Genomic DNA, 25,053 nt, shown 5'->3' with positions numbered 1-25,053 from the left:
ACCGGGACAGGAAAGTAAACAGGCATAATAATTGCTATAAAGAAAACAAACTAGGGGAGAGTTTTAGAGTAGGGACCTACTTTTCCTTTGGGTTTGAAAGGCTTTCCTGAGGAGGCGACATCTAAACTGAGAACTAAATGAAGAAAACATGCTAGCTCTCTAAGATGTGGGGGACTCAGTGTAACAGGCTGCACTTACTGTGACTCCAAAGCAGATACATGCTGGGAGCAGTCTGGTGTGACTGGAGGAAGGGGAGTGGGAGTGGGCAGGGACAGGATAAGATTGCAAAGTGAGACTAGATCCAAATCTGGCAGAGCTTAGCCTTTATGAAGATTGCTCTGGCTGCTCGACTGATGGAGTGGGGGGTAGGGGGGTGCTATAAGATTATAGGCTTGCTGGTCACCCAGGTGAGAGGGGATGGTATTCTGGATTGGGGTGGCAGCAGTGGGGATGAGATGGAAAAGAAGGAAATTAGAGGCACATCTTTCGAAGGGAAACGGATAGGGCTGCTGATGGCTGCTGATGGGTAGATGGCAGAATTAGGGGAAACGTTAGAGAAAAGGGAGGACCTCGGTTGGGTTGGAGTCTGTTGGCGAAAACTGCTGCCTTTTACGAGACAGGAAGGATTTGTGGGGGGAAGTGGTTTGATCAGCAGGATCAAGAGTTTTGTTTAAAACGTCTGTGAGACGTCCACGTGGAGATGTCGGAGATGTCAGACAGGCAGTTGAACCTGAGTGGAGAGCTAGAAACATCAATCTGAGGTAGTCGTCATACAGATTTTTGAATACACAGGATTTGGTGAATTTATGTGTGGGAAGGAAATAGAAAAAGAAGAGACCCCCAAGGCCAAGCGCTGTGAAACCGTGGCATTTAGAGGTGGGGAGAGGAGTCAGTAAAGGAGACAGAGGAGTTTGCCGTCCCGGAGTAGGAGGAAAACCAGGAGTGAGGTTTTTATGAAATTGAGAGAGGAGAGTACTTAGTCCTTAGTTGAATGGGTCTAAAATTGATCACAAATGAAATTTTCAAGTGAATAAAAAAGTGGAATAAGATTGGAATTACTTACTGTCTTCATCAGGAAAGGAAATGTGCATAAAGAACATCAAAGTTGCATCAAGATTTCAAGAGTTTTTTTTTTTATAATTTTCCAAAATTATCCATGTTACCTATTTAACTAGACTCCATAATTGGGCTCAAGAGGGAAGGCTTTCCCCTTGGGAAGCGGGGTTCTGCCCATCTGAATGTTGTGTCATTGGGCTCAGGGGCCAACTTAATTACGAATATTTTTGAGAATGCACAACTGGTCTATGACTATAGACTGAACACAGCTGGTTGTGCTTGTGTTTATGTATTGTCTCTCTGTTAACCTAGTGTATTTCTTGCTGGAGAAGTTGATGCTGGTGGCATGTCCATTTATAAACATCTAGCTCTCGTCTCTTGGAACACACAACGAAGTGTGGTCAACATACACTTGTCTTCATTTTTGCCACTGAGAAAAGACTGTCAAGAATGTTATACCTGAAGAACAACAAAGGCTACTCTTTTTAAAAAAAATATTTATTGTATTTTCTCCATTACCATTTAACCTTATATGCCACTCCCCCCTACAATCACCACACTGCTGTCCATGTCCATGAGTCCTTTTTCCTTTTTGCTCAATCCCTCCAACCCCTAAGTCGCTCCACCCGCCATGGCTGTCATCCTGGTCTCTATTAGTCTGTCTCTGTTTTGCTTGTTAGTTCAGTTTGTTCATTAGATTCCACATATAAGTGAAATCATATGGTGTTTGTGTTTCTCTGACTGCCTTATTTCACTTATCATAAAGTTCTCCAGGTCCATCCATGCTGTTGCAAAGGGTAAAATTTTCTTTTTCCTTTTTTTACAGCTGAGTAGCATTCCACTGTGTAATGTCCCGTAGTTGTTTTATCTATTCAGCTAATGATGGACTTAAGCCAGAGTTGGCGTATGCACGCTCTCAAGCACTTCCTCTGCATGTGGACTGCCTGTCCCTGTCATCAGTCCTGCCTGTGTCCTACGTTGTGCCAAGGCCGTAGAGAAGTCTCAGAATTGGAAAGCCTCTCCCTGCAGATGTGCATTAAATATAGTCTTTTCTCCAGTTCTCGCATTTGGACTTAAGGCCCTCTCAAATATCACCTCTGTTTTGTGATTCCGTCTGCTCTCAGTGCACCCACAGTACCGTCACTTTGATTAGAGAGGCAGTTTTACACAGTAGTTTCTCTGTGCTCAAGTCACCTCATCTGTAAAATTCCACGGGTTTGTGTGAAGATTGTATGCATTAATATGTGCAAAGCACCAAGAGTAGTGCCTGGCACATAAGGGTTGCTTGCACTTACTTTCTTCATTTGCTTTGAAGATGGTGAAGGCATATGACATAATTCATTACCTTCTCAATATAGCAGTGCATAGAATAGGAACTCAAACATTTTTTATGCAGAGAACTTCTGAATGTTTTCTTTTTCTCTAAGAAGCTAAGCATACCAATAAGTATCTTGCGTGTGACCCTAGTTTGCTTGGTTGTCAGTACCTCTTGATAAGGGTTTTCCGTTTTCATTCATATTCATAAGTCTCGTCAGCTGCGCACGTCAGTAAAAGGAAGGTGATTAGAAAATTTATTAGGAGGTGGCATTGACTATTTTGTCACTAGATTAACTCATTAGTTTTTCATGTTTACAGAACTCATTAATTGGGGTTCTGTTATTGTCAGCTAAAATATCTTTTTTCCTTACATTGTAATCTCTAGTTTTTTATATTAACTAGATTTACTATGAGGTATTTGTTGTAGTCTCACAGGTATGTCAGTTGTCTTAGAGGTCTTATGTCTTGTAGCAGAGCCTGCCACCATCAATAGGAAAATAATAGTTTTTGAAAGGTATAAGCTGCTTAAGCTAAAAAGTATTCTGTATACTACAAGTATAAACAGAATCTTAATGCATTTGTTATTTCTTTATAACATTGACCTTAAGCTCTCATACAAGTTCTGGAAAGGGGAAAAAAGGAAGAGTAAAAAAATTAAGTGTTTTTCTGTTTAGTTTGTCTTTTCTGATGATGCATCTCAATAATCACGAATATATTCAGTGGTCATGGGTGGTTTTGCATTTTAATCAATTCATCTAGATGTTATTACTGCTGTGGAAGATGGCATAAATGTAAAACATGGCCTCTTTAGGAACTTACAGTCTTAATCCTTGAAATAAGGCTGATCCACCTGAAATAAGTAGAAAAATACATCAGGTGATATACAAAGGAAGTGTGTTGTAAGTGGTAAGATAATTCGTCTAGCAGCCTTGTCCATGTATTCACCAAAAACCCACTCACACCTTCTCATTGTAAAAGCCAATATATAGGATTAATCAGGTGGTTGGAGAAATAAGACATTTTTCAGTAAGATGGAAAAATTGTCCAGTTGTGTGTTTTTGGAAGGTGAAATGTTCTGCATGAGTGAATTTGTTGAACAACTGAAATGTATCCCTTCAAGTCCCCGGATTTTTATATTTTGTCATTAAAGATAAAATGTTTTTGTAAAGTGAGTTTTGCATTTCCCTCACCTCTGAAATAGAGTATCCTGAGTTTAGCATTTTCTTACTCATTTAGGACCTCATTCTGAACTGTAGCTGTGATACCGTGATCATATGGTGATTGATCATGGAACTGCTGAGGTGTGTAGGGCTTCTACCTCGTGCCCTGTAAAGGACCTCAGGGTGCTATCTTTTTAAATTGAGATATAATTCAAACACCATAAAATTCACCCTTTAAAAATGTATAATTTAGTTGGTTTAGGGTATTCAAAAGTTGTGCAAACTATCACCACTGTTACTTCCAGAACATTTCATGACTCTGAAAACAAACCCTATACCTATTAGCAGTCATTTCCCATTCCTCCACTACTGCCAGCCCTTGGCAAGCACAGAGTGACTTCGTGTCTCTGTAGATTTGCCTATTCTGGACATTCCACATAAACGGAATTATACAAGGTGTGGCCTTCTGTGTCTGGGTTCTTTCACTTAGCATAAGGAGAACATTCAGTCTTATAATTTTAATTGTAAAAATAATAGTCAAATACATTGAGTGGGGGTGACAAGGTTTAAGAGATTCTATGAAAGAAGGAGGGTGAAATAAGAATAAGAGGGAGGGGGATGAGCTAAGAAGAAATTCAGATTTAGCAAACATTGAATACCTAAGAGCCTGGCACTCTGCTAAGTTATTGGGTGGTAAAGCAGAAGAGGTTCTAGAAGGTATGCTGATGTTTCATCCTTTGGTTGATAATTGGATTTTGAGTAGAAAGAAAATTTGTTTCCTCTTAATGGATAGAATTGCAAAATGAGCTCATTGAAAAGGAGTTGGAAAGAGTATTATTACTTATAATCAACTTTTGACGTACAATGATCTCACATTTAATACTCTTTTAAAGTATAATTCCCATTTCTTCTCCGTTTCCCTATCTATGGTTCTTGCTCCATGGTGCCAGCCTTGTCTTTGGTCATAGTTTTGATTTATCATAGTGCGTGCAAATGAAGTTTGGAAATGTTCACTTAGGAAAGTAGGCATCTCAGTAATTTCCCTACATCCCTTATTGCTTAATATTTCAGGTTAGACTAATTGGGTAAACATTCACATTTTCTTAACTAGTAATTCCTATTTTTTATTTATTCCACTGACAGTCTTGCATTCCTCTCATTTCAGTTGTTTATCAAAGTTTTAATTCTTCAGATCAGCAGCTCTTAGAGGGCATAATTAATTTGTGTTTTGTTTTAAAGCTATGCTAATACACTAGCCAATTAAAATATTTTAAAGTTATTAAGTAAACAGCTCACTTGGGTAATACTTGATGTACGGCAGTATATACCTGCATAGCAGTGTGCTTGTTACATTAACTATCTACTGTTCCGGTTTTACCATGTTATCCTTAATAAATGATAATGATCCAGTTATTTCGTTTAGGGAGAAAACCTGCCATTAAGTAGTTTTGTTTCTGCAGTGCACAACAGCACTATTGTGATGCCATCATGAATCTCTGAGGCTTACTGTGTCTGCAGTGAAAGCCACAGATGAAATCTGACAGCATATTTTAGCATTTTCACCTCCAAGCATTATACACTTACTATAGGGGTGAATTAAGTCCTTTGTATTATGGAGCTGTGATTATTTAAGCCTAAGTATTTTCTCTATTTGTCCTTATTCACTTTTTAAAAGAATTTTTATCTATTGATTTTTAGAGAGAGAGAGAGATACCAATTTGTTGTTCCACCCACCTGTACATTCACTGGTTGATTCTTGTATGTGTCCCCACTGGGGATCGAACCTGAAACCTTGGTGCATCAGGAATGACACTCTAACTAACTGAGCTACCTGACCAGGGCCCATTTTCACTTTTAACTGACTATTGGATGAAATTATAATTCTATTAGGATACCTTAGTACACAGTGAGGGTTTTTTTTGGAGTTTTGTGACTTGTCATAATAGATGTACTAAATAAAAATTAATAGTGAAAATTTATATTGATTAGCTAGTCAAATAGATATCAACAATTAAGGTTTAATTTTATTATTTGAATTTTATTTTTGTTCAGCTGTCTGTAAAATAAACCCATCATTTAAAATCTAACCTTTTTGTCTGGCTTCCTACTCAACACTCTATTTGAATATTTAATAGACACCTCAAAAGTGACAAAAGTAACAAGTCCAAAACTGAACTCTTGTTTCCCTTCCCAAATCTGCTTCATGCAGTCTTTTTCATCTCGTTTAATAGCGAATCCATCTTTCCAGTTAGGCAAAAAATCTTGGAGTCGTCCTTGATTCCTGTCTTTCTCTCTTATTTTATATCCATCTGTCAGCAAATCCTTTTACCTACCTTCAAAATACAGCTAGAGTCGAACGCTTTCTCACTTCCTCCATTGCAAGTATTCTGATCTAGGCCATCTCCATTTCTTGCTTGAATTAAATAGTGCTGCCTTCCCAGCAGGTCTCCCTGCTTCTATCCTTCCTTCCCTCTGACAGGGTGATCCTTTTCCAGTGAAAGTCAGATCGTATTACTCTTTGGATTCCTATTACAATGACCTATGAAATGGTTAGTGATCAAGTCCTTCTTCACCTCCTTGACCTCACTTTCTATTGTCTTAATTATAGGCGTACCTCTTTTTATTGTGCTTTGCTTTATTGCACATCACAGGTGGTGTGTGTGTGTGTGTGTGTGTGTTTTAAACAAATTGAAGACAAGACCCTCCACCAGCAGAAAGATTAAGACTAACTTTATTGCAATACTCATTTTATTACAGTGGTCTGGAACTGAACCCACTCACCTCCAAGGTATGCCTGTACTCTGCTCCCCCTGCATTGGCCCGTGTCCTGTTCTTTAAACATGCCAGACGTGCTTCCACCTCAGAGCCTTTACACTGGCAGTTTCCTCTGCTTGGATCGCTCTACTTTTGAATGGAGGCCTGACTTACTGCCTGACTTTTGGTCTTTCCCTCAAATGTCACCTCAGTGAGCCTGCCCTCACCACCCTACCTCACTCGGAAAGGCCAGTCTTTTTTACTGCTTTCCACGGGTCTAAACACTTGCTGCTTACTTCTACTATTTACTTAAGATTATGTGTATTATCTATTCTCTTCCATTAGAGTGTTAGAATGCTAAAGGCAGTGACCATTTAAGTGTTCAGTAAATTGCACGTTATCGGCAATGACACAACCAGCACCCTGGAAGCTTCCCTCATTTTACCTTTTGTTAATCTCCCTGAGTTGGATGGTTTTTAAAGTTGTTTTTAACGTGGTTGGACATCATTCTCATACAAATAAAAGTACATTGCGGAGTAGTAGTCTGTACATGGAGCCTCTTCTTCAGGCAAGGTTAGGCAGCGGTACCCTTTTATTTACCTTGTCTTTTCCAGTGCAGTCGTGACCTCTCCGCAAAGCCCGGGTGTACACTGGACCAGAAAGACCATTTGTTGAGTTTATGGAAACATGTTTTAAACTGTTTCTACAATTCTCTTTGCTTCTTACAAATACAAAGGTCGCAGTGATGGCAGCCTTTACCATTTTACTAGTGTCTTCATGATTTAGATGATGATCATTTTATTCTATAGAGCACTTGGCAGGTGAATATCAAAGTTAGTTATCATATTGAAAAGTGAAGTAGGACAGTCTAACTCCAAGTCATTCTGTTGAGAAAAACTGAATTATTACTGTTAAATTGGTATTAGATTAATACACTGGTTAATAAAAGCAATTACAACTCCCAATTTCATATAATTTGCCGTAACTGCTTTGCTTAAAAATAGTTAACACTGAATAAAATATAAAAATCAAGTAACTGTTGAAGTTTAAACACAGGGAGTTGCAAAGAAAACCTTCAAAGAACACTATCCTAGTTTGCTTTTTGATGAAAAAATTTATTTGCTAGTAATATGGACAATGTCAATAACATCCTATGTTAAGAGCTTAGTATATATCAGGTCTCATGCTGATTTTTAATTTTGTATTTGATGTTCTGTATTTTCTCTAAAGAGCATCCTATACTCATTTTTAAATATCTACCATTAGTTCAGGTGTACTCAGTTTGGCAATTTACAGACTTTTTTCTAGCATTGGTTAGACCAGTTGAAATTGTGAATACCTTTATAGTATTTAAAAATTTAAAATCAATGGTCTACAGGTAGTATTTCTTTTTCTTACCTTTAGGGCTTCAAGGATGAATCTTTTTTTAAAACCAAATAGTACTCTTCTAAATACTTAAATATAGTAAGATGGAGCAGACTTTGTTCCACCTAATGCCAATTTAGAAAATACTGCAGCCTTTTATATGAAAATCACAATGCTTCAGGATTTTCCTTCAGCTTGCATATGTATTCATTTTTACTTGATATTCTACGGTACCTGCCACTACATGTCAGGAGCACAGCCTTAATGATGTTTCCCTCGTCCAACAGTGGACGGGCTGTTTTGTTTGTTTTTTTGTTTTAAAATTTGTAAAGCTTTTAAACTCATTATTATATCCATTTAGGGTGATTTTATAGACAGAAAAAACACACACCTCAATTTATATATGGGGAAAAAAGTAAATTGTTAAATGGGGAACATTTTAAACATGGTTAGGTTTATGCTTCTCTTTTTGTAATGCATACTTAGAATATGCCTTGTGCAGAAATTCTAACGAAGAAAGACTAAATGATCTTTAGGAATTACATTCTCACATGTTGATGGATTCATGTTCGCATACATTATTTGTATGCAAAGATAGATTAGTGTCTAGCTTTGTGGGAATTTTATTTCCTACTACACATTTATTTTCTTTTAACAAGTTACATGTCTCTTTGTGCAGTTGACTTTTTAGTATTAGTGTTCATTAGCCTCCTTAATGAAGATTTTTACAGTCATAGTGGAAGAGGGCCAACTTTTTATTGTTAGTGCGGCAGCATAATTAACTATACAAGGTTTGTTTATTATAGCTGAATACCAGAACAATGCTTCAAAGAGGAAAACACACACAGAAGATTAGTAAATAACAGCAGTATGCGAGGCTGTGTAATTGTAATATTGCATTCATTGGGTGATTCTTGAATTTGTAAACACATGCTTAACATTTTCTAGATAGTAAGAGCTAAAAAGTCTAATTTTAATGGCATTTCAATTGCAATGTTACAAGAAAATGGAAAGTTTGCTTGTAGAAATGTTACGTATACTCTGCTTCTGAAAGATTTTGAGCTTTTTGTATACAAATGGATAGGGTTTTTAAAATTTTTATGAAAGTTTTTTTTAGTCAAAACTGACAATTGCTGGGAAGCAAGATCTCAAGTGTTCTCCAAATGGATAATGTTAGAAAGGTAACAAAAATTCACTCTCAGGTACATTTTTGGGTTTTTGATTATTTTTCTGCTTTAGAACTAAAAAAAAAAAAGTGATACATCCCAAAAATTAATTTAAGAGAATTAAACATTTGCAAAAGGCCCTGGCCAGTGTGGCTCAGGTGGCTGGGTGTTGTTCTGCAAAGTGAAAGGTTGCTAGTTTGATTCCTGGTCAGGGCACATGCCCGGGTTGCAAGTTCGGGTCCTGGTCTGGGTGCATAGGAGGGGGAACTGATGGATGCCTCCCTCTCACGTCAGTGTTTCTCTCCCTCTATTTCTCCCTCCCTTCCCTCTATCTAAAATTAAATAAATAAAATCTTTTTAAAAATTAGCAATAGGATCAATAGTGTACAGAGAATCCAGAGCTTTATTAATCCCCCATTTCCTGGGACGTCTCAGATACTCCTTGTTTTCTTTTAATGTAAATATATCAACAAATGACAATACCCTTTGGGCCTATTTATTATGGTCTTTAGTAAATGTGCTTAGCCAAACTTTTAGGCACTGTGGGGATACATAAAAAAGATGCGATGGCAAAAGATACAGAAATTATACTTCATTCACATAAAAATGGAGGGTCTTAAATGAAAAAAAAAAAAACAAACAAACCCCACCCAGGATTTATCATCTGGTGAAGAAGATATGTAATTGAAAAATAGGCTGTACGTTGTTTGACACAAGATAAAAAGGAAATAGGATTTTTATATGTGATAGACATGCTGAATATTGTTGTTCGTACTCTCATTTAGTGAATCTTCCCAACATCTGTTTCAGATAAGCATAATCACCCTCGTGGCACAGTTGGGGGGACTGAATCTTCTTACAGAGCTTAACATTGTCGAAGGTCACTCAATACTAGAACTCAGATTCCAACTTTAAATCCCATTTTCCTTTTACCAAATCATAATTAAGTGACTTAGAAGCCCTCAAAGGATATCATTTCTTCAAAGTTCACTGAATTGGCATAGGTTATTGGATATTTTAATTGAAGTAATCAGAGCAATCAAGTAATTATATTTAGTAATAATATATTACATTAGAATAGCACTGTATAGTTTTAAAGGTTAGTTTCATGTCTGTTATCTGAGCACCTTAAATCTTTTATTAGATCTACCAAATAATTGATTTTGTTCCCTCTTAACCTTTCTAAAATGGGGAAAACCCGTGCCTCTTTAAGTTCAGGAACTGTCTTTTCACGTTTACACGCATGGGTCTTGCACCTCCCTCCCCTGCTGTTACACCCAGTGTTGGTCCGTTGTGCAGAAACGGAGGGTCAAGCGGGTTAATAGAAGGACAGGTTTCAGAACAAGGAAGGAGAAGCTTCAGGTGATTATCTACACACAGGTTGTTGAGAGTAAGGACTGAAATGTATTTTAAGCATAAACTGTCTGATTGCAATCCATTAAAATTAAAATATTTTATCTACTTTTTAAAACCATAGCTATCTATGTGTCTTCCCCAAGGACTGTATGACAGTGCGTGACAAAGCCCCTGGGTCGCAGCCTGGGACTTAGTGGGCACTCAGTCCTAGTTCAGTGAGTAAATAACAATAGTGGAGACTGTCTAGACTTCATTTAATTTTTTCCTTTTTGAAGAAGCCAGTTCCCCCCAAAATACAGGAAGTAAGATAATTTATTAATGGCTGAAATATTATAAAACTAGAGTTGTTTATAGTATTGTTCTGGTACAGTGGAATCTTATTCATTATTGTGTGATATTTAAATCAGAAAGTAACTCGGTTATATTATTTCTATGAGGATGTAATTTGTTAAGCAGCGATATTGGAGCTAAAGAAGAATTCTTCTGCAGAATATTGAAAAAAGGTATTTCTTTTTCAGCAGGCTGAATTTAGAGGCTTCCAAAGTCACTTCCCACTATACCTCACCCCCGAAATTAGTTTATCTGATAATTCTGACATTTACTCTTTCTTCTTCCCCTTTTACTAAAGAGAAACACTGACTTACAGAAAGTCACTTGCAAACTTACTTATTTGTGATTTTCCATCTTGTACCCAAATAGCAACTCTAAAGACTTGAAATCTTAGTGTTGTATTTAAGGGAAGGATGTAAAAAAAATTGATTAGCTTTAAAAGTGTCCATGGCATATGGCAAGTAAGTGTATTTTTTGTCTGCAGTTTCCAGTTCTAATAAAACTTGTCCTCATTTCTCTTTAATGCAGAAGTGTAGATCGTGTTGCCCATTTTTTGTATTTGAATACATTTTTCTTCCATCAAAAAAGCAGTGATTGACTGGCCTGATGCCCTCCCGCTCCGCACATTTCTGTAGATGATCCCGTCAGGTGACTGCCTTAGTGGTAGACATCTGATTCCTTTTTTGCATGTGGGCCTTGTCAACAGGCAGCATGATCTGAAATATGAAATATCCCATATCCTCACTGGTATTCTTCTCTGTTTTATAGATAGGAAAAGAATTTTTCTGGAATTTCCTGAAGACTGCAACTTAATTCCCCACTATTACCCCTAATTGAAGGAGGCATAAGGGGGTCAGGTAAAATCTGAAATTGTTCCACAGAATCTGAGTTCTGCCAGCTAAGTGGAATATTGAAAGTTTATAACATTCAGCATTAAAACATCTCCTGGCCAGTTTGCATATGGAAACCTCAAGAAAGAATGTGTCACATTATAAAATTAATATAAAATATGTAAACATTAAAGTTGTAGGGTACCAAACTGACTTTTAAAATTTTTAGTATAAATATTATCTTACATGTATTGCACCTTATTTAACTTCCATAAATTCAGCTATGTATACTTAAATCTCCCTTACAGAAAGGAAGGAGTGTGCTTGGTAGAAATTTAGTTTCAGAAGTTCAGAGGAGAATCATTCAACAATTCCTGTCTTCCTAATGAGTGATTTTGTGTCCCTCAGTGAGAGCAGGAAGATGTTCTTTCAGTTCTTGATTGTGTTTCTCAGACTGAACAGTCCCTCCCAACAGGTTAGCCATTGGGTTGGCCAAAAAGTCCGTTCAGTTTTCTTCCGTAAAATAAAACACACGTTTTCTATTTTCAGCAATAACTTTATTGATTTGGATATTTTGAGTATGTCAGCTGTCTCCTGCTATTGACTTCTAATGGGCAGAGGCCAGGGGGCTGCTAAACATCTTCCAACGCATAAGACAGCCCCACAGCAAAGAATTATTTGGCCAAAATGTCAATAGCATCAAGAAACTTTGCAAACCATTTTTGACATGTTCATACAGTTACGGCATCTTCTCCATACACTGCACAAATCTTTTTTGTGCGTTTCAGTTGCATTTTTACCTTTCTTGAAATAATAAAGCATAATACACCAAAATATTGCGTATTATGTTCTTCTATAATATTAAAATGATGGCACAAAAATTCACCAATTTTGGTAAGTTTTTTAAGTGCACACTGGTATGACAGCTGTCCCAATACAATTTAACAAAACTCTTTCAAATGAAGTTAAAGAAACTAAGCACTGCTAGAGCCATCATTTGGAAAACCTTTGGCCAATCCAGTGCTTCATCTATGATTCCACTGGATGGACAGTCGCCTGGACGGTGCTGGAGGCAAGCCGGCTGCTCCGGCCTCACTGAGGGATAACGTTTGAGGCTGATTTAAGAGACATTCAAGGGTAATGTGGACTGTGTACAGTTTTTACCTTTTACAAGGACTTTAGAGCCTAATTCTGGAGTAAGATGTGACTTTGCTGTAATTTTTCATGAATTAAAGATTAAACTAGATCAATATAGCTGAAGCCAGATGGAAGCGTTTGAGAACAAATGGCTTTGTAAAATACTGGACATTCAGTAAGATATGCATAGAGAAATAACTCTTTAATCAATCAATTTTCTTTAAAGGCCACTAAGTGTATTTTCCATCTTCCTGAAATACGGGCCACAGAGAGCAAGTGGGAAGCAAAGGATTGATTTAAGATAGACACGGTTAAATTAGCTTAGATTACAGATTCTATAGACCTTGATAATAAATGTCTACATTAAGTAAAAATCTGGTCATTTTAATTAAATCTGATAGTTAAAATAAAAAGACTGTACATTCTCGAATTTCATAATAGTGCTGTTACATATGTCACACCCTGCCTAAGTTCATTCAGTCTTTACAACTTTAGGTTGTGTCAGTAGACACTGTCCTGGGAGCTTTATAATGACGAGAAACTCATTCATTTCCCAACAGCTCTGTTGAGAATAAGTACTGTTGTTAATCACAGCCTTGCCGATGAGAGACTGCAGGTCGAGGCAGTCCTCCCTTATCTGTGGTTTCGGTGTCTGTGGCTTCAGTAAGCTGCAGTCAACCATTGTCTGAAAGTATTAAATGGAAATTCCAGAAATAAACAATTCACAAGTTTTAAGTTGCAAGCTATTCTAATCAGCATGTTGAAATTTTGTGCCATCACAGCTTATCCCGTCCAGTATGCTAATCGCCCCGTTGTCCAGCATCTCCACACTACAGTCCACCGGCCTGGTAACCACTCAGGAGCAAGCTCAGTTATCAGGTTGGCTGGCACAGTGCTTGCATTCAGATAACCCTTATTTTACTTAACAATGGCCCAGAATATTGTTAAAATTTTCCCATTTTATTATTAGTCATTGATGCTGATTTCTTACAGTGCCTGATTTATGTTTTAAACTTTATCGCAGGTTATGTACAAACAGGATGAAATATAACAGATATAGGGGTTGGTTCTGGAGGTCTTAGAATATATCCCCTGCAGGTAAGGGAGACTATTGTAGGCACAGTTAAAAGGTCACACAGTTATTAAGCAGATGAGCCAGAATTCAGATTCAGACTGGCTCCGTTTCATTACTTTCTTAACCTGTCTTCTATGCAGATTCTTGACAGATTCTTGATTCTCTGTTACATTACTGTGTCACATATGAAGGTTTTAAATGTTTACTTCAGTTTAGGGGGACTCTTTTGAGGATTCTGAGACTAGGTATGTACTCAGCATAAATTTGATCATTTTTGTACCAGAGGCGGTTAATGAGCATGAGATGGTGGTGACATAACCTTCTGTCAGACTAGATCAGTAACTAAGTTAGTCCTGTATTTTAGGATCAGTCCCTCATGTCTTTTCAATCTTTGTAAGATGCAGTTGCATGAAAAATGCAGCTGCGTATCCTGTAACTGTATATGTTGTCTCTTATGATGTTCAGTGTTCTGTTTATAAGAATTCACATGACAAATACTTCAAGGATTTCATTTCAGAGAGAAATTTCCTTATAATCTGGTACACTTCTATCAGCTATTGAGAACTACCGTGTTTTCTGTTTGCTTAGGCTAGCAATTTTCAACCTTTTTCATCTCATTGTACACAAAAACTAACTACTAAAATTCTGTGGCACACCAAAAATTATATTTTTTGCCTATCTAACAAAAATAGGTATCATTTTGAATCATTCACACCAGATAGCTATTGTATTGGCTGTTGTCTTTTTTTTTTTACAATCTAGGGGCAGTCAGTTGCCCCTAACCAAGTAATCAGATATTGCATATTTTAAAAATTCTTGCAGCACACCAGTTGAAAAGCATTGGCTTAGGCTGCAAGGAGGCTTGGAGTTATATTTCATTTTAATTACAATGCCTTTATTAGTCTAGGTTTTTGATATAGATAATTTCTTCTTTTGTTATCTGTGTCAGGAGTTCTTAATCCATTCTCCATGTATCAGCTTCAGGGAATTTATGAACCCCTTTGAATGACAGGTAAAAATGTGTGCACATGGGAGTCTAGGGGAGTGTGCTTGTTTTTTATCAAATTTTTAGTGACCTCCATCATCCCCCCTCCCAACAAAGAAACCATTGTTCTCTGGGTTTGCTGTTCATTTTATTTTTTTATAGTCTAATTGTAAAAAGTCTCTTATTATGAACTGCTGATACCCTTTTTGGCAGTAGTTGGGCTACATATCATTCCTTTATATTTAAATCATTATCCTAGTTCTCGGCTTTGTCAGAAAGTTAAAAATCAGCCTCTATAATTTTAAAAGCACACAGTCTTGGAAAAAATAAATAAAAGTTGATGCCTTCATGCAAACCATGTATTTATTACTACCTTTATATTCTATTAAAGGAGCTTCTTTCTCATAAATTTATTGTCTTAAATAGGCAATACTAAATTATTTGTAAAGTGATTATTAACTTGTACTTCAGTTAATATATTCAGACCATGAAACCCATATATGAAAACAGTATTGCTACATCTTTAGTCTCTTTTTTTTTTGGTAGGTAAACAAAAAAGATTATGTAGTCCAAATCATCTTTCTGGACTATTTATGTGTTAGAAGATATAGCTCTTCCAAAATACATGGACAAGGTTACTAGGAATTAGTTGCCTTACCCATGCATTTGTAGGTAAAAGCTATAACCATTAGAGGAAAATAAAGCCCATGTTGCCATCCTCAGTACTCAGATTAATTTCCACAACTGTCATTTTAACAATTTTTATAGGTTTTCTAATGCAAATTATATTAACAGGCACTCTACATAAAAGTGCTATAATCCAAGGGGGCACATGTGTGATGTTTTTTATTGTAGTAGGCTTCTTGACCTAATTGACTGTCTCTTTGCAACAAAATAAAATTACAATTACTCAAGTTACAAAAGAGGAATAAAGATGCTTCCTTTTTTACTAAGTGGCATCTTGGTTGTTTAAATGTGTAAATTATATATACATACATATTTTCCTGTTGAAGGGTTGATGACTGACAAAAAAAAACCTACCACTATAATAAAAGTGGTTGTGTCTGTGAATTATCATATAACAACATAAGTTATGATGTGATTGTAATAACTCAGTAGTTCTTCACTCTGTAGTTACAGAACCTTGTAACAGACATCCGCTGACTATGTGCCTCAGGAAAATGAATAACACATTATTATCCAGCTTGCTACTCTGCGGGCTATGAATGTGAAAAAAGAGTTTGTATGACTTAACCACAGTGATTAAAATTTGGTTTGCCAACAAAAACAGATTTTCTTACACAATATGATTTATAGTCCCACAAGAGAAGGAAGCAAACCCGATCTGCAGCACTGTCTTGTCCTTCATTGTGGAGTAGGTTTTACTTTTTACAAATATGTGTTGGTTGAATAGTCTGCAAAGAGGCTAGTAAGATGACAATAATGGGTAGTATTTTCTGCACTTTATTTCTTAATAAACAACATTTAAGAAGCATCGTTAAATGCTTAGCCTGTGAAAGATACTGAAATAGGTTCTGTTGGAGCATGCAGAGACGATATGCCTCACTCATGGGTGAGAAGGTTGAATATACAAGAAAAAGAAAAGTAGGAGAAAACAGATTTGGGGGATAAGTTCTAGAAGTGATAGAAGAAACTATAAAGAAAAAACAACCACCAATTTGACTAGATAAAATTGCAAGTTACAGTGCTTAAAAAAAAAAAGTGTGTGTTGGTGGAGAGGGAGAAAAAATACTCCAAGAAGGGGCAAATAAGAAACCAGAGAAAAGTAGCCGCAGTCAAGGGGACAGGAAGAGGACAGAGCATGGAGACGCACGGAGACAGCCGTGACGGACTGCAGCAGGTTACGGGCACCATCCAGGAGCAAGGTTCACGGAGGAAATGCAGTCAGCAGACAGGCCGATGGGAAATGTTTAACCTTGCTGGAATCTAGGAAGTGTGATTTTAAACAAGAAGAGATTATCCACATTGCTGCCGAAACCATTATTTTTAGAGAACTGTGAAGGTACACCTGATTGAAAGCACATTAGTTCTGTACTTCAGTAATAATAGAAATGTTGTTTGTAACCTTTAAGCCAATAATTTAACATGAGAAGCTGTAGTATGTGGAAAATAAAAACAAAGACTATTATGTGTAATCGTAAAAATGTGGAAGTAAACGAGAAATAACTGAATTATGGTTAATCCTTTCATTGGATGGTTATAGATCCCATAAATGGACAGACTATATAGTATTATGAAAGGATGCGTTAAAAAGGAGTAGGTTGTGCCCTGGCTGGTGTAGCTCAGTGGATTGAGCGCGGGCTGGGAACCAAAGTGTCCCAGGTTCGATTCCCAGCCAGGGTACATTCCTGGGTTGCAGGCCAGAACCCCCAGCAACCGCACACTGAATCTTTCTCTCTCTCTCTCTCCCCCCCCCACCCTTCCCTCTCTAAAAATACATAAATAAAATCTTTTAAAAAAAAGGATTTTAAGATTAAAAAAAAAGGAGTAGGTTGTGTCATATGTAATATATTGTTGTAAGTTTATAAAATACAAATATAAAAAAATTTGAAAGGAAAACAAAAAATCTATAATCTGCATGAGAGTAATAAGGTCATAGGTTATCTTTTGGCCTCTCTGAAATAGTGTTATATTAATTTTAAAATTTAAATCTAGATTTATGTCTTAAAGAAGATCCAGTTCTTGTTCTCAAGGAATTGCATTTAGTTGGGTAGAACTACAGTAAAAAGAAATACACTGTTGACATGAGAGAGACATAAATAAATGATCTGGAAAGATTTTTGAAGTTATGTTTTCTACATACTAGCTTCCTGTCGAGTCCAATGAACCTTAAAAGTTAATGTCTCTTAATAAAGTAGATTTTTAAAGACAATGAAAAATGTGTATGACCTAAAAATGTCAATGATACTGTTCCTTTTATTCACATTTTGATGGTAGAATCATTAATTAGTTTACATTCCATACTATTATGCTACAGAGTAGTCAGCTAGTTATTTAAATAAATTTATGGAGAGCTAATAAAATATTCCAGGCATGTATCTGGACGGGAGGGGGATCAATGAACAAGAGTAACTTGATCTTCGCTCTAAGGGTGCTTGGCTTTAGTTGAGGAGACTAATCTTGGGATGCGATTAGACCTTGAAACCATTCATACTTTACTAAATACTTGAGCTGATGTTTACATCAAGAATGACTTGAAACTGAGGAAGGGAAGTAATTTTGACTGAGGGGTTCTGGGAAGGCTTTATAGAGATTGTAGCAGGTTTCTGAGCCTCGAATGATTATGAAGGGTAGTGAAACAAGCAGTATTTTTTTAAAAATGGGCTTTGAAGGCAGCAGGAGATTATAAAGGAAATAAAAGGAAGATGAAACAAGATTCCAGACGTAGAGAACAGCATGAGCAAAGTCATGGAGATGTTAATCCGGGTCTTAGGGAGGCCCTGTGTTTCTGGAGGTGTGAGTGAGGAGGTGTTTGGTGGGAGTGCTGGTAGGTCAGCAGCCATCGATGAGGAGCTGGAAGCTGGCCCGTGCTAGTGTGTGCAAGTGACCGGAAAGCCTCTGTCCTTGAGGAACATGTTGTGCTCTGTGGGAGCCAATATTAAACTAGATTTCAGTAGTTTGGCTTACATTTACATTAAGGTTAATTTAGCTTTATTAAAATTCCTGTTTGCAGAATTCTGATTCAAGAAACTGTGTTGTTTTAAAGAACACCGTAAGATGTTATGGGCCTACATGGGGCTTGGGGATGGTGTTTGATCATGGCTGGGAAGGAGGTGGGAAGGAGTGACCAAGGAAGAATTGCTATAGGAATCCTTAAATGAGCTGAATTTTGAAGGATAAGTAAACATTAAAATTTGAAATCCTCACCCAAGGATATGTTTACTGATTTGAGAGAGAGAGAGAGAAGGAGGTGGGCGGGGAGGGAGAGAGAGAGAAACATCTATTGGTTTTTTCCTGTACAGCCCCCGATGGAGGATTGAACCCACAACCTAGGTATGTGCCCTGACTGGGAATTGAACCGGCTGCCTTTTGGTGTATGGGACACTCCAACCCACTGAGCCACCTGGCAAGGGCAAGGAGAAGTAGAAATTAGAAGAGAGAGTGGGAGTGAGGAGGAGAGCAACTTGGATAGGCAGGATGTTTTACAAAGACTGTTCTCAAGGTAATTTACACAGTCTTCAAGGGATTTAGGAACTGCGTTAGTTTCTTTAAGGCAGATTTTCTTCTGCCTCTTAAGTCATATGTTTACTGAGCACATGTTTAAAAGAAATTTGGTAATGAAAAGGATAAACTCTTTCCTGCTGTTTCACAAGGTATGAACTTCTGAACATTTTGCTCATTATCACATGTAGTGTGTTTGTCTTGATTTTCAGCGGATTTAGCGTCTTGAAACTATTTTACTGTTGGATAAATTTCCCAGTAGCTAGGGATGAAATACTCTAGCAGAGCAGCTTCTGAGAGTATTTATTAGTAAACGTGCTTTCCCACACCAGCCTTTGAAGTTAACTCAGGAAACAGCACTGTGTTACAAGAGCCAGGGGTAGTGTCTTTCGTAAGCCTGTGAGGCAGCTGTGGCACGTGTTCTGTTTGTGCTAGTTTTTCTGTTCTCACAAAGTTCTGATGCAAAGTTCTTTTCAGGGTACCCATGCTTCCAGTGTGAATGGGGAAGCCTTTATTGACTTTAATAAGATTGTATTTGTGATCTTATATTTCTAATTAAAATGATTTCTAAGAAAAATATTGATGCTGACTTGTCATATTTAATGTTTGGGAATTTAGGTTACTGATGATATTCCGCAACAATACATGTGAGTGGTTTTGTTAGTAATATAAAATAAAGAAACTTGTGTTTTAATCTTTGTCAAAAAAAACAAGTTAGTAGTTCAGACTCTATTCTTAAAGGGTATGTTATTTCATCAAGGACTTTTTAATTCTGAGTTATAAATTTTAAAATGTGATTTGTTGAGGTTACACATTTCTTAAAAAATTAAAGTCCTTTTGAAATTATGAGGATATGTAAATTCTTCATAATAATACTAAATTAGGTCAGTAGCTTGGCTGCATTTTTTGCTGAGTTCTTTCTACATTTTAATGCAGTGCTTTAGATGTTGCTTTGATATTTGTTTGTTTACCTAGAAGCTTTATCTGCTTAGTTCCAAGGCCCACATGTGTGTATAATACATACACATTCACACACACACATGCACAAAATCGCTTTCTCCTTATTACTGTCCATGTTAGTTTTATTCCCCCAGGAGTTATTAGGGTGGCATCTGATCTAGCTTGAGTAATATGCAATTTGTTTCAGCTCTTTCTGACCTACCTGTGTGTTTAACAGAATATCAGGCACTCCAAAAGGAATAGAAATCCATTTGGGTTGTGAACCAAGAAGGAAGTGGCACCAACTTAGTTATTTCTCCATTGTCCCACCTCAGGTGTTGCGAGTGTGGTGTTTTTATGGACCATGTATTTCTTGCCTCTACGTCAGGAGTGTCAAACTCACTTCCACCGGGGGCCACATCAGCCTCGTGGTTGCTTTCAAAGGGCCAAATGTGATTTTAGGATTGTAGAAATGTAACTACTCCTTAACAGTTAAGCGAGGGCTCAGCGCTGCCTCTGGGTAGAAACAAGGTGCTTGGCCAGATAAAACGAGGTGGAGGGCCAGATTTGGCCTGTGGGCCTTGTGTTTGCCACTTGTGGTCTAGATCATTGGTTTTCAGCTGGTGTGCAATGACAGTTTTTAAAATATGCAGTACCTGACTATTTAGTCAGGGGAACTAACCTCTTTTCCCTTAGATTGTCAAATAAAAAGTGACAATAGTCAACACAACAATAGCCATCCAGTGTGAGTGAATCAAAATTATACCTATTCTTTTTGTCAGATCGGTAGAAAATATAGTAATTAGTTTGTTTGTGCCATGAGATGAGAAGGTCGAAAATCACTGCTGCAGATGGTGGATATGGCTTGTGCGAGAAGCTGTGTTAACAACTCCAGGCGCAGGGCCCCTCTGTGTGGGTCTTCATCTTTGAGGGGAGGCCAAGCCAGAACTAGCGTGGTCTCAGATTGTGATGTAAATGGGGCGAATGTAATGATACCCACAGCACGCGGCTCAGGCTAAGGTCGGTCTTGGGGATCATCTCCCACCCAGCTGTTCTCGATCAAAGCAGGACTAGCCCTTCACTGGCCCCATGCCTCCAAGCCTGTCATGTCACACCATGAGCTTATTCAACTTGTGTTCTTGTATGTTGTCTGAGGGCCAGTCTCATGAGTGAAGATCTGCAACAGAGTAGCTCTCCTGGGCTGCACTGCTTTATTTTGCTTAAGGGAAGGCATGTTTAATATATTAGGCCTTTCTTCTGGCTTTTTAACTTTTTCATGGTACATTTGAAGCAAAAAATAAAATACCCAATATTTAATCCTATACATGTCAGCATCAGTTTTATCTTTTTTTTTTGTTAATTTGGAAAAATACCAGTATTTTGTGAAGAAATTTACTGTATACTGGGTAGCATTTGATTTACCTTTCTTCATCCCCCGGGATTATAAGATCAATAATCAGAAAGAAATCTCTTCTTGTATAATTCCTTATGTTCTGTGTTTTTGCTTTCCTTCACTTAGATCTGCCTCTTTGATCTGTTCAGCTACTGCCATTTAAAAAAAAAATCTCTTTCTAAGAGAATGAGTGTTAGGAATGGATTTTAAAAGAAAAGGTTAATGAGAAGAGATGACAGTACATATATAACCATGCGATTGCTTTGTAAGGTATGAATTAATTATTCTGATAATAAGCCGAGCAGTGGGGTGAGATTGGAATGCCAGCAGGATGGGATGGCAACTGCACGTGCGAGATTAGAACGTGTAATTGAGCAGACTGAAGATAAGACCAAGAATGTACATTTGATGAGAAAGGTGGGAAGCAAAACAGATGCCTGAAGAGGGGAGCCAAGGTGGGAACTAGTAGATGTGTGTAGTGGGACAAAATGGGAGGTGTCACCAACTGTTTAGAGTAGAATACGAGAGGTGGCCATGGCCTCGGAAATGATTTTGGTGTAAGTGGGGTTAGCAGTTACAGTTAAAAGTAGAATAACAACTTCAACCAGTTTCTATCAACTGATTTATAGCCTGTTGAAAAATGTCACCTTCATGTACTGCTTTTGCATGGGGTGCTTGTAAGTAGTTTGCCTTTCTGTATCAGTTTTTGCCTTTCTATATCAGTTTATTTGTAAAAATAACAGTAAAACAAGCTACCAAAAGTCAAATCATTATAATGTCTATTGCAAACATGTTTCTTTTGGTAGTGATCTTCTAAACATCACCACCTCAGGAAAGAAGGCATTTGTCATAATGTTTTGATTTATATGAAATAAAAGGCTGTGAAACACAGAAAATCCTTGACAGTTTATTTCTGTAAGGTGACCATATTTATACAAGTGAAATATGCTTTTTACTTTTTTGTGTCTGTAACTTTTTAAAAAATGCACCTTATTTTTTAGAGCATTTTGAGTTCCAGGAAAAATTGAGCAGAAGGTACAGGTTTCCCTCACACCCCTCCCTCCAAATGCACAGTCTCCTCAACTAACAACATAGTCCAGCAGAGTGGCACTTTTGTTGCAGTTGGTGAACTCATGTTAACACGTCAGTGTTATTCAGAGTCCATAATTTACATTAGTGTTACTCTTGGTATTGCACATTCTTTGGGTTTGGACAAACGTATGACATTTAGCCACCATTATAATATTATAAGGAATAGCTTTAGTACCCTACAAGTCCTTCACGCTTTGAGTGTTCATCTCTTCCTCCCTCATGCCTGATATTTTTACTGTCTCCGTAGGCCTTCAGACTGTTGTATAGTTGGAATCATACAGTATGTGCAGCCTTCTCAGACTGGCCTCTTTCACTTAGTAAATTCACATTTAAAGTTGCTCCCTTCTTTTCATGGCTCGATAGCTCATTTCTTTTTAGCACTGGGGATATCCCATTGTCTGGATGTCCCACGGTGTAGCCATTCACCTACCGAAGGGCATTTTGGTTACTTCCATGTTTTGGAGTAAAGCTGTTAAAAACATCTGTGTGCAGTTTGTTATGAGGCCATTGTAGGATTCTTATTTGGCCTTATTTCGATATTGTGTCTCGGGTGGTAGGAAGGCCCAGAGAGAGGAAGAGAGATGAGGAATGGCAAGTTGTTGGAGTTGCTGGAACACACGCAGTGTTGTTGAGGAGGGTTGCAGTCTTACAGCAGCATGATGCATGGTGCCCAAAACAATTACCATAACAACATCAAAGATAACCGACAGATCATGAGTCACCATAACGAATACAATAATAAGGAAAACCTTTGAAATACTGTGAGAATGACCAAAGTGTGGCACAGAGACATGAAGTGAGTAAATGCTGTTGGAAAAGTAGTGCTGACAGGCTTGCTTGATGCAGGGTGGCCACAACCTTCCATTTGTAGAAAATGCAGTATCTGTGAAGCACAGGAACGCAAAGCACAAGCGAGGTACGCCTGTATTCAGATCAGGATGTGGTGCCCAGCAGATCCAGATTCATTGGGAACCTGAATTTGAGCTGCTATTTGTTGCTGCTGATGTTCGCCTTCATCCCATCAGACCCCCCACAGACCACATCAGAGCGGAAGCCACTCGAGGGCCTTACTTGAAAGAAGTTGAGGGCTGTGTAGATTGGTCAGACACAGTGTGAGGGAGAGAAGTCGAGGGAAACTAATTTTTATTTTATTTTGTTCTGTAATTTCTGTTTCATTCTGCCTCGCGATGCCAGTGAAAGTAAGACAGCTACCTGACATGTGCATCACTTGGTTACTAAAGAGGTGCTGCAATTCTCAATTACTATATTTTTAGTCACCTCCTTCAGTAAGTTACCTACCTCCTACCTAATTTTTACTTTATTTTTATTTTATTCTATAATGTCTGCCTAAGGAAGAGATAAAAAGGTGTTTTTTTTCTTTTATTCTTTAAACCAAAACAAAATAAAACTCAGCCAATTTAAGCAGTGGCAGAGTTCTGGAAAAGCAAAGGTTTTGGTGTGCATGCTTTTGATAGTAGGCATTGTGACCATATCAGGTATGCTTTCTTAATAATGTCTGCCATTATCAGATTGATTAATTCAGCGTGGGGCCTAATCATATTTAACTGTGGTTGGTGGCTGTACACTAGAAAAATAGTAGTGATATGGTAGGGAGATAAAATTAGTTTTATAATAAGATGTTATTAAATACCAAACTAAAAAATAAATTGAAAGTGTTTATTAGTTCACAGCAACATGTAAAATTATTGTATTCACACAGTAACCTTCTCAAATCCATGCTGACTCCTGTTTTCAGAGACTGGCTATAGCCAGAAGCCAGATGTTGTGATAATAAGATTTTCACTTGATAATTAATGGTGTGGGTTTCAGGCAGTCATAATTGGCTGTAAGCTTCAAAGATCAACATTTGTATCTATACATTGTGTTTACTATGTAAACCTCATTAGACTAGCCATCCCATCTAAGAACTAGAACCAAAACCTCTGCTTGCTGTTCCTAAGATCAACGTAAATATTTCTCTAAGAAATTAGTCATTGTAAAAGTCATTGTTTTCCTCCTTGCTTTTTAAAAATGTGTGTGTGTGTTAGCACACCCTTGAATGGACTCTGACTCCTGATAAGTGTCCGTGGTGACCTGTCCTCAACAGCCTTGCTCAGCTCCTATGGTGACCTTCATGGCGTCAGTCAGTCCATCTCCTACTTGGTCTTCCTCTTCCTGCTGCCTGTCGTTTCCCCAGCATTATTTATTGTTTTTCCAGAGAACCCTACCTTCTCTTGCGCGCCTGAGGTAGGACAGCTTCAGGTTTGTTACTTTTGCCTCCAGCTGTGTTTCAGGCTCATTTTGCTCTAGGATCCACTTGTTCACGTGTCTGGCAGTTTACGGTACCCATGGAATGCTTGCCCAACATGTATTTCAGAAGAATTGACTTTTTCCCATCGGGTTTCTTCACTGTCCAACTTTCCCATCCATACCTAGTAATGGGTAATAGGAGGGTATCAAAGATCTTAGCCTTGGTCTCTAAATTAGGGGGTTTGGCTTACTTCTGATTCTGTTATTAACTATAGCGTGGGCCCTAGAGATTAACTAGATCAATATTACTGGGTATTTAGTGTGTTTGGGCCACTGAGGGGGCTCTGTGGTTTTGACCAAAATGGCACAGATCTTGGCTGCAGTCAAAGAACTGTGTTGCTGTGCTGAGAACCCCTGTTTAGGATAACAGGCATTAATTAAGCTTTGAGGACTAATTTTTGACTATTGAAAAACAAGCATGACAAAAACAGTCTGAATTTCTAAATTGTGTTGTATAAAGTATATGCACAGAATTTTCAGTTCCACTGAGTGTGACCCTCAGCTTTTAGTCAGTGATCTAAAGTTGTTGAACTAATAAAACTTTAAGTGAATATTCAAATAGTATCCAGTCAGATGTTATAATTTGGAACTAAGAAAATAGCTGAT

At 37.6% G+C, this 25,053-nt stretch overlaps 1 protein-coding gene and 1 long non-coding RNA gene across 2 annotated transcripts in view; both read left to right on the top strand.

Annotated features, from left to right (window-relative positions):
- LOC114501818 (ubiquitin-conjugating enzyme E2 E2) overlaps nucleotides 1-25,053 on the top strand; it is a 262,437-nt gene that overhangs the window by 32,053 nt on the left and 205,331 nt on the right. The window lies entirely within an intron of this gene.
- Nucleotides 14,298-18,991, top strand: LOC118501586. The gene is made up of 2 exons (XR_004904209.1): nucleotides 14,298-16,812; nucleotides 17,044-18,991. It is a non-coding gene; the product is annotated as an uncharacterized LOC118501586 (long non-coding RNA).

This window comes from Phyllostomus discolor, chromosome 7, assembly GCF_004126475.2.
Source record: "Phyllostomus discolor isolate MPI-MPIP mPhyDis1 chromosome 7, mPhyDis1.pri.v3, whole genome shotgun sequence".
NCBI lineage: Eukaryota > Metazoa > Chordata > Mammalia > Chiroptera > Phyllostomidae > Phyllostomus > Phyllostomus discolor.
Note: the sequence above shows the minus strand (reverse complement) of the source record. Positions and strands in the feature narration are given on the sequence as shown.